We start from the raw sequence: 13,751 nt of genomic DNA, 5'->3' as shown, positions 1-13,751 counted from the left end.
ACCAACCTCCCCAACCTGGTGCCCTCAAACTGGTGCTAAACTGTGGGCTGCTGGGATCCTTCCTCAGGGTTCAATCCCAGGGCGGGCAGGGGGGCAAGAGTTGGCAGGCCTGGGCATCCTCTGAGGACCGCATCCCCACAGTTGGCATGGGTGGAAACAATCAGTCCATTCCACTCTTCCCAGTGTCTTCAGTCTTAAATTCACTTCTCTGTTTTCCTTGCAGCAAATTGCCATTTTATTTTATTTCTTCAAAATCCTCATGGAACTTGGCCTGCCTTTCAATGTGAATTCCTCCTAATGGAGGCTGTATTAAACTAAAATACCTGGGTTTCTTGCATGTTATTTCCCTGCTACAATATGTTAACATGAAATAACCCTTTCCCTTAATAGATGCTTCTTCCGTGGGTGTGGGTGTTTTTTTTTTTGGGGGGGGTGTAAAATATTCTTCAGTTGGAGAACTTCGTTGCAATATTCAGATCAGTTTGGGTTTCGAAAGATGGGTGTGTTTTGGTTCTTGTACAATTTCAGAGTGTGCTAATTTCACCAATTTGACTTTTCCTTGCTGTTTCTCTGTGCAGCAAGCAAGCGGGGGCAGCAGGAATAAGGAAAACAAGGAGGGGGCAAAAATAGCATTAAGGGGGGGGTGAGGTAGGATCACCAAAAGCCCTGCAAAGCCCTGGCTCTGGCCCTGTACAGCCCATTTGGCAGTTTCTGGCAGGTCGCCATCTTTGCATGCAGAAGGTCCCAGGTTTGATCCAGCGACATCTCAAGCCTCAGAGAGCCACTGCTGGCCAGCGCACTCCAGACTTACCCAACGCGGTGCCCCCAAGATGCTCCTCAACTCCGCAGATCCCATCAGCCTCAGCCAGCACAGCTGACAGCAGAGGGCGATGGGGATGGTCACCAGAAACATCTGGATGGAACAAGAATCTGGAATCCTTTCGTTGTGACTCCTGCGTCACAGGGGGTTGGGCTAGATGACCTTTGGGGAGTCCCTTCCAGCTCTACGGTTCTGAGATGTGGCGAGGGAACTTGAGGGGACCTCTTCTTAGGTTTCCCTAAGGGGTTTCATCCATAACCCTGGCAGTATTGTGAGCTAAGTCTGTCCTCCTGGGTTGTTTGTGGATGTGGGGGGTGTTGCAGGAATTTATGTATAGGTTGTAGGGTTTTGCCCCTCCAGCAGATATCCTGCACATGCAGCCCACTACCAAAATCAGCACAATCACTTTTGTGACTTTTGTGACTTGTCCCCACAAGACACTTCGTCACAGTTTCCTCCTATCTCTTCAAAGGGCCTTTGCTGCACCATACCAAATGTAAGAATTCACTGATAAATGTATCTATGTACTGGCTTACTGGGGAAACTTCAGAAATTCCTATAGACCTGTGAGCTCAGCTCCTCAGCAGCCCCTCTGCCTGAGGGATAATCCCTGGCCTCCTGATACCTGAGTGCCAGACAGGTAGCCATTCCAGAAATAACAAACCCAGATGAAGACAAAAGGGTGGGATGAACTTGGCTGGGAAACAGGGAAATGAAAATATCTCTTTTGTTCCACTTGATGGGTGTTTGGTGGAGGGCAAGGGGAACCATGGGGCAGGGTCCAGGATGCTCAGATTACGGCCACCAGACCTCCCCTTTCGTGATGTAACCATGATGTAGTTTGGGGGGGTGTAACATGGGGATTCGGGACGCAGGTGGCGCTGTGGGTTAAAGCCTCAGCACCTAGGACTTGCCGATCGAAAGGTCGGCGGTTCGAATCCCTGCGGCGGGGTGCGCTCCCGCTGCTCGGTCCCAGCGCCTGCCAACCTAGCAGTTCGAAAGCACCTCCGGGTGCAAGTAGATAAATAGGGACCGCTTACCAGCGGGAAGGTAAACGGCGTTTCCGTGTGCGGCTCTGGCTCGCCAGAGCAGTGATGTCACGCTGGCCACGTGACCCGGAAGTGTCTCCGGACAGCGCTGGCCCCTGGCCTCTTAAGTGAGATGGGCGCACAACCCCAGAGTCTGTCAAGACTGGCCCGTACAGGCAGGGGTACCTTTACCTTTACCTTTAACATGGGGATTAGCAGCTAATAAAAGTTTGGGGGCTCTTTTGTTTGGGGCTTCCATCTTGTTCCACCTGGTGGCAGGTGGGAGTCCTGTCCTGACAGTCTTCAATCAAGACCAAGCCTCCTGGCTGCTCTTTTCTCTGGTATTCCTGGCTGGTGTTTTTTGTCCAAGGGAGCCCTCAGATTTCTCCGTTAACAGAGGGACCAGGGATTTGTCATTGTCTGTTAATAACTCCAGCTTGAATAAAGAACTCTAACCTGTCAACCATCAAGAGGTTAGGCCTCAAAACCTAGTAGAATAAACATCACCCACTAATGGGATCTCAGGAAAACTAAAGGAAATCCAAATCCTAAGCAATCAGCTTCCTACAAGACTCCTCAAGGAAACCCTATATGCTCAAATCTACCCAAAAATGCTCACAACAAAAGAGCCCGAACAGTTGGAATTTAATTCTAATCAAACATAAACTTGTCTTCCTACCCCTCTCAAATACAGAGACAATATTCTCAAGAAAATCGACGTAGCCATTAGAGGCCTCGTCTCAGCAAAAAATATTCTCAATGTAAAATTTCTCTCATTTGACAAGATCCAAAATAGAGCCGTGGGATGACCTTTAGGGACTGGTCTCCAACCAAACACATTTTAGCCAATAAAGACAAGCTCCAAAGGGCTGAACTGTTGGTGATCCGTCTTTTTGGAGATTTCGGTGACCCTTCACCGCTCATAGAAACACACAAGTTTGTTAGACTAAAAACAAAACCGGAAAAGTCTATAACACTGTGGAGAATTGCAAGCCGCCACAGCCAGAAGCAGACAAAGTCCCCAAACAGATGGTAAGCTTCAAAAAAACTTATCCTCTTCTTTCAAACCAAAAAAAAGAGATCCTCAACTCTAACCTGTCCAGCAGGTGGCAGCAATAAACTGTGTTGGGTTCTCAAAGAGGTTTTTTTTCTTCCGCCTTATGTGATTTCTTTCAATGGCAGGGCATATCCCACAGGGGAAACGAGTTTGTCAGTGTGTCTGTGGGGAGGAAGGGATCATGATGACCCAGCCGGATGAGGAACAGTCGAGGGAGTTGGGGATGTTTATCCTGGAGGAGGAAGACTGAAAGGTGACAGGAGAACCATCTTCAAACACCTGAAGGGAAGACGGACCAAGCTTGTTTTCTGCAGCTCCACAGCGGGAGACCTGAAGCGATGGACAAAAACGGACAGGGAAGGAGAGTCCGACTCAACACAAGCCAGAACTTTCTGATGGTAAGAGCCATTAGACAGTGGGACGGACTCCCTCTCCTTCCTTGGGAGTTTTTAAATGCAGGTGGGATGGCCGTCTGCCAGGGATTCTGGAGCCGTGATTCCTGCATTGCAGAGGGTTGGACTAGGTGACTCTTGGAGGTCCCTTCCAACAATTCTCTGATTCTAGGATCGGAAAAGGGGATGTTGTGTGAATGAGCGTCTGGGAAGTCAAGGCCCTGGGGGGCATCCCTTGAGGAGGACACAGGTTGGGAATGTGCCCCTTTGGCACTTTAGCCAGTGTGGTGCAGTGGTTCAGAGCGGTAGATTCGTAATCTGGGGAACCGGGTTCGCGTCTCCGCTCCTCCACCTGCAGCTGCTGGGTGACCTTGGGCCAGTCCCACTTCTCTGAAGTCTCTGGGAGGAAGGGAAAGGAGATTGTTAGCCACTTGGAGACTCCTTCGGGTAGTGATAAAGTGGGATATCAAATCCAAACTCTTCTTCTTCTCAAGGGGGCCCAAAAGTTCTCCCCCGGGCTGGGTCAGATGAAGGCAGGAGCTGGTGCCTCAATGGTGTAGCGATTCAGGTTGCAAAATGTCGGGAGGGGCAGGGGACACCCTTGGATCATGGCCCTCCTCTGCCGCAGGTGAGGGCGACTGATTTCCTGGACCTCCTCTGTCCATCCTATACAGAACAAGGCTGTGTGTGTGTGTGTGTGTGTGTGTGTGTGTGTGTGTGCGTGTGCGTGCGTGCGTGCGTAGGGTGCTGTTTTGTGGTGGCACCATTGGCACACTTTTATCAAGATATGGGAACCAGCTCTTCCAGTCCTTTTTTCCCTGGAATATAAGGTGGGGGAACTCGCCTGTTTTCTGCAGCTCCAGAGTGGAGGACAGGATGGATTTGAGTTGCAAGAAGGCAGATGCTGACTAACATTAAGAAACAAAATTAAAAAATTCCTTCCAGTAGCACCTTAGAGACCAACTAAGTTTGTGTTATATATATATATGGGACGCGGGTGGCTCTGTGGGTAAAACCTCAGTGTCTAGGACTTGCCGATTGTATGGTCAGCGGTTCGAATCCCCGCGGCAGGGTGAGCTCCCGTCGTTTGGTCCCAGCTCCTGCACACCTAGCAGTTCAAAAGCACCCTTAAGTGCAAGTAGATAAATAGGTACCGCTTTATAGCGGGAAGGTAAACGGCGTTTCCGTGTGCTGCGCTGGTGCCAGCTCGCCAGAGCAGCTTCGTTATGCGGGCCACGTGACCCGGAAGTGTCTCTGGACAGCGCTGGCCCCCGGCCTCTTAAGTGAGATGGGCACACAACCCTAAACACTGTCATACAGTGGTTCCGCTCCTTCCTCCTGGGCCGTGTCCAGAAAGTGGTGGTGGGGGGTGAGTGTTCAGACCCCTGGGCTCTCACTTGTGGGGTGCCTCAGGGTTCTGTCCTCTCCCCCATGCTTTTTAATATCTATATGAAGCCGCTGGGAGAGATCATCAGGGGGTTTGGACTGGGTGTTCATCAGTATGCAGATGACACCCAGCTCTACCTCTCCTTTAAATCAGAACCAGTGAAGGCGGTGAAGGTCCTGTGTGAGTGCCTGGAGGCGGTTGGAGGTTGGATGGCGGCTAACAGATTGAGGTTGAATCCTGACAAGACAGAAGTACTGTTTTTGGGGGACAGGAGGCGGGCAGGTGTGGAGGATGCCCTGGTCCTGAATGGGGTAACTGTGCCCCTGAAGGACCAGGTGCGCAGCCTGGGAGTCATTTTGGACTCACAGCTGTCCATGGAGGCGCAGATTAACTCTGTGTCCAGGGCAGCTGTCTACCAGCTCCACCTGGTACGCAGGCTAAGACCCTACCTCCCCGCGGACTGTCTCGCCAGAGTGGTGCATGCTCTAGTTATCTCACGCTTGGACTACTGCAATGCGCTCTACGTGGGGCTACCTTTGAAGGTGACCCGGAAACTGCAATTAATCCAGAATGCGGCAGCGAGACTGGTGACTGGGAGTGGCCGCCGGGACCACATAACACCGGTTCTGAGAGATCTGCATTGGCTCCCAGTACGTTTCCGAGCACGATTCAAAGTGTTGGTGCTGACCTTTAAAGCCCTAAACGGCCTCGGTCCTGTATACCTGAAGGAGCGTCTCCACCCCCATCGTTCAGCCCGGACTCTGAGATCCAGCGCCGAGGGCCTTCTGGCGGTTCCCTCATTGCGAGAAGTGAGGCTACAGGGAACCAGGCAGAGGGCCTTCTCGGTAGCGGCGCCCGCCCTGTGGAACGCCCTCCCATCAGATGTCAAAGAGATAAAGAATTACCTGACGTTCAGAAGACATCTTAAGGCAGCCCTGTTCAGGGAAGTTTTTAATATGTAATGCTGTACGGTTTTTAACACTGATTGGGAGCCGTCCAGAGTGGCTGGGGAAAACTCAGCCAGATGGGCGGGGTATAAATAATAAATTATTATTATTATTATTATAGAGTCGGACACGACTGGCCCGTACGGGCAGGGGTACCTTTTCCTTACACACACATATATATATATATATATATATATATATATATATATAGTTATTTACCAACAACAAACTTAGTTGGTCTCTAAGGTGCTACTGGAAGGAATTTTTTTTTATTTTGTTTCGACTACAGCAGAGAACACAGCTACTACCTGTAACATTAAGAAGAGCCTCCTATTGCATCCCCCCCTCTCTCTTTCTTTCTTTCTTTCTTTCTTCTCTCTCTCTCTCTCTCTCTCTCTCTCTCTCTCTCTCTTTCTCTCTCTCTCTCTCTCTCTCTCTCTCTGTCGGTGATGCACTAAGTGGTGGCTCTCATTCCATCCCCTGGACGTTGGCAGGCAGTTGAGGAGTCTCCAGAAATGATATTTAGCCCAGACACTTTGGGTCCCCTCAGGACCATCGGTGACATCTTTGCGAGAGACATTAGGCAGCTCTGGGCTGCGTTGGGAACTGGAGAAGGATTTGATTTCTCTCTCTCTCTCCCTCTTGCCCAGGAGGGAATCCCAGGCTGTGAGGGATGCTGGCCCCTGAGCTGTCAGAGTCTGAGTTCCCAGCACTGCAGGCAGGAGGCATTTTGCCTCTCTCTTGAAGGACCACATGAGCAAAAAGGAAGCCTCTAAATCAGTCAAGCAGCATTCAACGGATCAATCGATCAGTCGCCTTATTTGTATGCCGCCTTCCCAAAGTTAAAACCCTACTCAAGGCAGCTTGCAACGCACTTTTTAAAATTGCAGCCATAACAAAAGTAGTCATAAACCATAAACGAGACATCCAACCGACCAAATTGAACCATTTCCACCTGGCAGTGGAACAGACTCCCCCAGAAAGTGTTGGACTCTCCTTCCTTGCAAGTCTTTAAGCAGAGGCTGGATGACTGTCTCTCAGGGATGCTTGAGTTGAGATTCCTGCCTTGCACCGGGTTGGGCTAGATGAGCGCTGAGGGGACCCTTCCAACTGTACAATTCCATGATTCTGTTATTCTAAGATCCAAAATAAAGATAAATTAACAGCAGCAACAGCAACAATGAACCCCCCCAACAAAAACATCTAAACAATATCTCAGCTCAGGATTCGAACCCGGAGCCCTCTTCCCCTCCTGCAGTTTCCTGTCACTGGTATTTGGAAGATTTTGGCCACAGAGGCACAGACCACAGACATCGTGGCTAGCAGCCATTTATGTATTTATTTTACAGAAACTGTGCACCGCTTGAATGTAAAACCAAAAGACTGAAAGTCGTTTACAAAAAGATAAAACAAGAAAATCGGGGGGGGGGATTACGACAGTTTGAAACATGCAAACAGTTAAAATACTAAAGCAGATTTAAACACACACCAGCTTTCTAAAACTCTGGGCAGACTTGTCTAAACAAAAATGTTTTTGTTTTTTTTTGCAGGCGCTGAAAAAAGAACAGCGAAGGCGCCTGCTTGATCTCAATAGGCAGGGAGTTCCAAGGATAGGCATTGCCACACTAAATGGACGAGTCCTTACAAATTTCAGAATGGGGGTTATGTGGCACCAGGGGCAATGCCAATTCCAATTCCATGTGGGCTCAAGCGATTTCAAAGGCAGGCGGGTTCCAAGTTGTTAAGGGCTTTGTATACTAGGAATAAGGGGACGCGGGTGGAGCTGTGGGTTAAACCACAGAGCCTAGGACTTGCCGATCAGAAGGTTGGCGGTTCGATTCCCCGTGACGGGGTGAGCTCCCGTTGCTCGGTCCCTGCTCCTGCCAACCTAGCAGTTCGAAAGCACCTCAAAGTGCAAGTAGATAAATAGGTACTGCTCCGGCGGGAAGGTAAACGGTGTTTCCATGTGCTGCTCTGGTTCGCCAGAAGCGGCTTAGTCCTGCTGGCCACATGACCCAGAAGCTGTACGCTGGCTCCCTCGGCCAGTAAAGCGAGATGAGCGCCGCAACCCCAGAGTTGGCTGCTACTGGATCTAATGGTCAGGGGTCCCTTGACCTTTATACTAGGAATAACACCTTGAACTTGGCCCGGTAGCAAATCAGCAACTGGTGCAGAACTCTGAGCACCGGTGTTGCATACAGACAAGGCCTCGCTCCTTTCAGCAACTTCGCTGCAGCATCCTGCACCAGTGGCAGCTTCTGGGTGAAGCACTAGGGAAGCCCCACAGAGAGCGCATTCTCCTCCATGAATTTGTCCAAGCCTCTTTTAAAGATGCCCGAGTTGGTGGCTGTCACTGTGGCAGGGAGTTCCAGAGTTTGTGCACTGAGTGAAGGAGAAAGAGGATCCTTTTGGCGGGTTGTGGTATCGGCAAGACTTGACGGCTGCAATGCACTCAGCGTGGGGCTGCCCTTGGGGTCTGGACCAGAGGCTCCAGCTGGTGGAAAACACAACTAAACAGTTGCTGGGGTCAAACTCTGGTTCTCAAAATCTTGCAGAGCCTTGCCATGGGTCCCCCATGGCCCAGATTCAGGGCTCACATCCGCCAGAAGACATGCAGTCCATAGGGGGGTCCTGTGGAACTTCCTCCCACCTGAGAACAGGCAGGCTCCTTCCCTGTTGAACTTCAGGCGCTTAGCACAGGACTCTCTCTCCCAGCAGGCATTTCGTAAGTGAGGTTCCCCCCCTGATTTCACGGCAAGTTTTAACCGATTTTATCTCCGCTGCTTCTTTCGTAATCTCGGCTGGGAGGGGAAGCAGTATATCAGATCAAATAAAATCATTTATTATATGGTCGCAGACCAGCTCTAGCAGAGCAGACGAGAAGGAAAAGAAGGAGCTTTAAAACACGCGCTTGTTTAAAAAGCATTCGACTGGAAGCCAAAGAACAGGGATTCAAAGGGATTCAAAGGGATCCGACTAAACACTAGGAAGAACTTTCTGATGGGAAGAGCTGTTCAATGGCAGAATGGGCCCTCCGTCCTTGTAAGTTTCTAAGCAGAGGTTGGAATTAGCTGCAATTCCGGCACTGAAGGGGGTTGGACTAGATGACTCCTGGGGATCCCTTCCAACTCTACAATTCTGTGATTGTATGAAATCCAGCCTGCGCAGCCCCCAAACCTCTCAGCTCAGGAGAGATCAGGAGGGGGAGAGGGAGCTTTGAGGAGAGGGGCTGGGGAAAAGAAGAGCTCCTCTTAGCAAAACCAGAAAATCCCTTCCTTGTTTAATCTCCGTTTCCCTGCCCACTGCTTTTCCAGCTGTGTGAAACATTGATCAATTTGGTCGCAGTGAGGCGGCAAGATAATAAAGCCTGTTTGGGATTCGGAAAGAGGAGAAGCGGGGGGGGGGGCGGGAGAAGGAGCTGGGGAAGGGGAAACACTGGGATGGGGAGGGAAGCAAGCAAGGAACAATCTGTGGAGTCCCTCTGTCTCCACCGCCCTGGACCCCAGGAGCCCTTCCTTAGATGCGGAAAGGCTGACGTAAGAATCTACAATGAGCCCATTCGATCAGGCAAATGGCCAAATACCCCTACAAAGGGACACAGTTGGTGCTGTGGGTTAAACCACAGAGTCTTGGGGTTGCCGATCAGAAGGTCGGCGGTTTGAATCCCCACGACGAGGTGAGCTCCTGTTGCTCAGTCCCTGCTCCTGCCAACCTAGCAGTTTGAAAGCACTTCAAAGTTCAAGTAGATCAATAGGTACCGCTCTGGCAGGAAGGTAAACGGCGTTTCCGTGCGCTGCTCTGGTTCTCCAGAAACGGCTTAGTCCTGCTGGCCACATGACCCGGAAGCTGTACGCCAGCTCCCTTGGCCAATAAAGCAAGATGAGCGCGCAACCCCAGAGTCGGCCAAGACTGGACCTAATGGTCAGGGGTCCCTTTACCTTTACCCCTGCAAACCTAGGAAGCCAGATAGACTGCCTCCACAACTGGGGGTTCCATAAGGACATAAGAAGGGCGTGCTGGATGAGGCCAATGGCCCGTCTGGTCCAGCATTGTCTTCTCACAGTGGCCAGCCAGATGCTCATTATGGGAAAGCTTCAAGCAGGATTCGAGCGCTGCTGCCCTCTCCTCTCCTTCAGTTCATTGGTATTCACAAGCACTGCTGCCCATAGCCCTCGGGGCCAGTAGTCCTCAAGAGCCCCCTCTTCCTCCATTAATTTGTCTAATCTTTTTTTAAAGCCATGCAAGTTGGTGGCCATCATTGCTTCCAGTGGCAGTGAGTTCCATAGCTCCACTGTACACATCTGCTTTCAGATGTCTTCTAAAACGTACATCAAATGCAGCTGTGCTCAATCATTTGCATTTTCTTTATTTAGCAATGCCAAAATTCTCCAAAGTCCTTTCTTTTATCTCTCCTGAATCTCCCAAGGTTCAGCTTCAAGGCTCAGCCCATGAGTTCTGAGAGAAGGAGGAAGATTTCTGTATCCAGGAATCGCCTTATAAGCTTCTCTCAGGCCTCTCTGACTTGTCTTTTATTCAAACTAAGAAGTCCCAAACGCTGCTCCCTTTCTCCCTAGGGGAGCCGCTCCATTCCCTTTTCTGAATCGTTTCCAACTCTGCACTATCCTTCGAACTTCCCGGACATCCAGATCAGGGCAAGGGGCATGGAAACACACGGCCTTCTTCGTGCTGCAGCTGAGGATGCAAAGCCGTGAGCCTCTTTTGTGAAATCCGGGGGGGATCAGACGCTGGAGCCGGAGATGCTTGAAATCTGATTGACAAGGAGTTTTGTTTCCACAATGCCATCAACACCCAGAGCCTTCTGGTACCTTAGAGGCCGAGACAAGTTTGTAAGGGCATCAACATTCACGAACTTCAGTTCTCTTTGTCGGTTGGCTGAGATCCTTCTCTTCCTTCGTGCAGCGTGCGGTTAAACTGTGGAACTCCCTGCCACAGGGAGGATTGGGGGAATTCATGGAGGAAAGGGAGATCCCCGTTGCTGGAAACCACAGGAGGCGAGGGAGTTGCTCTGGCGCTCGGATCCTGCTGGTGGGTTTCCTGCAGGATGCTGGGCTAGATGGGCCATTGGCCTGATCCTGATTTTTATTCTTATTCTCTCTCTCGGATGGTCACCCTTTGACTCCCCAGAATATTGCTAAACTACAACTTCCATCATCCCTAAGAGGTGAGGGTGGACACATTGGGGTGTTTTAACTTGAAGCTGTCCAATTCACAGTGCCCCAAAGCTGCTGCTGCTATTATTATTATTATTATTATTATTATTATTATTATTATTATTATCATCATCATCATCCACCCATCCGACTGGCTTGCAGCAACCACTCTGGGTGGCTTCCAACAACATTTTTAAATGCCAAAAGCCTCAAACATTAAAATCTTCCCTGTACACACATCTGCTTTCAGATGTCTTCTAAAACGCACATCAAACGCAGCTGTCCTCAATAATTTGCGTTTTCTTAATTTTGCAGTGCCAAAATTCTCCAAATGGAGAAATGCAAGTCTGTGTAGACTGACTAATATTTCTATGGTGAAAATAGGGAAATCCTATTCAGTAATAATAATAATAATAATAATAATAATAATAATAATAATACCCCACTCATCTGATTGGGTTGCCCCAGCACTAAACATTAAAAAACCTCCTTCTACAGGGCTGCCTTCAGACGTCTTCTAAAGGTTGTGTAGGTACTTATCTCCTTGGTGCAGGGGTCACATAACTCCACACCCTCTGATGAAAATAGGGATGTCTTAAGGAAAATCAGGACATTCTGGGATCACATCAGAAAGTGGGACGGCTTCTGTAGATCTGGGGTTGCCCCTGGAAAATAGGGACACTTGGAGGGTCGGTAGACAACAGAGCAGGCTTCCTCAACCTCGGCCCTCCAGATGTTCTGGGACTACAACTCCCATGATCCTTAGCTAGCAGGAACAGTGGTCAGGGATGATGGGATCTGTAGTCTCAAAACATCTGGAGGGCCGAGGTTGAGGAAGCCTGCAATAGAGAGACAGAAAGACCAGCACAAGGCAGCTTCCTACATTCCGAAACAGGAAAAGGCTGCATGGTTAGAGCAGCCTTTCTCCACCTGCGGGTCCCCAGATGTTGTTGAACTACAACTCCCATCACCCGTAGCTAGCAAGGCTGGAGCTTAGGGATGATGGGAGTTGTGGTCCAACAACATCTGGGGACTCACAGGTGGAGAACCGCTGGGTTAGAGTAAGGTTACCAGAGGTCCCCGTTTCCCAGGGACAGTCTCCAGATTTACAAATCAGTCCCCATACAAAATCCATTGAAATTGAAAAGTGTCACCGGATTCATTGAAAAAAATCTGGTAACCTTAGGGTGGAGCACCTGCCCTGTGTGCAGAAGGCTGGACCCCCGCTAGCCTCTCGGGGGGGGGAGGTTGCTGAGAGCCACTGTAGACAATACAGTTGTAGCTCAGATTATAGACGCTTCAGGTTACAGACGCTTCAGGTTACAGACTCCGCTAACACAGAAAAAATAGTACCTCAGGTTAAGAACTTTGCTTCAGGATGAGAACAGAAATCGTGCTTCGGCGGCACGGCAGCAGCAGGAGGCCCCATTAGCTAAAGTGGTGCTTCAGGATAAGAACAGTTTCAGGTTAAGAATGGACCTCCGGAACAAGATAAGTTCTTAACCCCAGGTACCACTGTATACTGGCCACATGACCCAGAAGCTGTACGCCGGCTCCCTTGGCCAGTAGAGCGAGATGAGTGCCGCAACCCCAGAGTCGGCCGCGACTGGACCTAAGGGTCAGGGGTCCCTTTACCTTTTTACCGCTGTAGTGAGCCGGATGGACCAAAGTTCTGACTCAGCTCAAGACAACCTCCTGCTTTCCTATTTAACTCAGAACCATGAGGACTGGAATCTGACTTTAGCATAAGGGTTCATAAATCTGCAGGACACCTGCTTCTCATGCAGAAGGTTCCAGGTTCCGTCTCCAGCAGCATCTCCAGGGAGGGCTGGGAGAGACACGCCCCCCCCCCCGCCGCCGCCACAGACCCTGGAGGTCCCGGGATCAATCTGCAGCATTGCCAGGGAGGGCAGGGAAGGTCTCCTGCCCCAAACCCAGGCACTGGTTTTTAGCACCTGACTTTCCTCTTTAATGCAAATGCCAAGAGCTGAACTACTCCACCTCCTGCTTGTTTGTTTTAATTACATTTTTATCACTTAATAGTGGAGGAAGTTGTGGACTCTCCTTCCTTGGATGTATTTAAGCAGAGGTCCGTATAGCTCAAGCTCTGGTTTTCCCAGTAGTGATGTATGGAAGTGAGAGCTGGACCATCAAGAAGGCTAATCACCGAAGAATGGATGCTTTTGAATTCTGGTGCTGGAGGAGACTCTTGAGAGTCCCATGGACTGCAAGAAGATCAAACCTCTCCATTCTGAAGGAAATCAGCCCTGAGTGCTCACTGGAAGGACAGATCGTGAAGCTGAGGCTCCAAGACTTTGGCCACCTCAGGAGAAGAGAAGACTCCCTGGAAAAGACCCTGATGCTGGGAAAGATGGAGGGCACAAGGAGAAGGGGAAGACAGAGGACGAGATGGTGGGACAGTGTTCTTGAAGCTACCAGCATGAGTCTGACCAAACTGCGGGAGGCAGTGGAAGACAGGAGGGCCTGGTGTGCTCTGGTCCAGGGGGTCACGAAGAGGCGGACAAGACTAAATGACTAAACAACAACAAGCAGAGGTCAGAGGGTCATCTGTCCTGGATGCTTGAGCTGAGATTCCTGCCTTGCAGAGGGTTGGACTGGATGACCCTTGGGGTCCCTTCCAGCTCTGAGCTTCTCTGATTCTGTGATTCTCCTTCCCAGATTCTAGCCTGGGAAGACGATGGCGCCGTCACTTTCCATATTTACAGCCCCGAATCAGGAGGGAGGCCGTAATTCATCCTCTCGCAAAACACCCCTTAGTTTATAATAAGTGAATTATTTACTGGCGACCCTGACTAAACGCTCCGCGGCATGAATTATGGAGCGACAGATCTGTCAAGAAGTTCCCATAAATAAGTAATCTGGTGCCGTCTTAATGCTCCCACTAAATTACTCGCACCGGCTCCCGTCTAAACGCTCTCCTGGGAATAT

The 13,751-nt window shown here is 50.1% G+C and overlaps 1 protein-coding gene across 1 annotated transcript in view; it reads right to left on the bottom strand.

The window, feature by feature from the left end:
- The window catches only part of LOC310833251 (uncharacterized protein), a 79,999-nt gene that overhangs the window by 43,888 nt on the left and 22,360 nt on the right, over window positions 1-13,751 (bottom strand). The gene's annotated exons all lie outside the window — the stretch shown is intronic.

This window comes from Podarcis gaigeae (assembly GCF_964106915.1).
Source record: "Podarcis gaigeae genome assembly, chromosome: 16".
NCBI lineage: Eukaryota > Metazoa > Chordata > Lepidosauria > Squamata > Lacertidae > Podarcis > Podarcis gaigeae.
The sequence above is the reverse complement of the archived record's forward strand: the minus strand, read 5'-3'. Positions and strand labels throughout refer to the sequence as shown.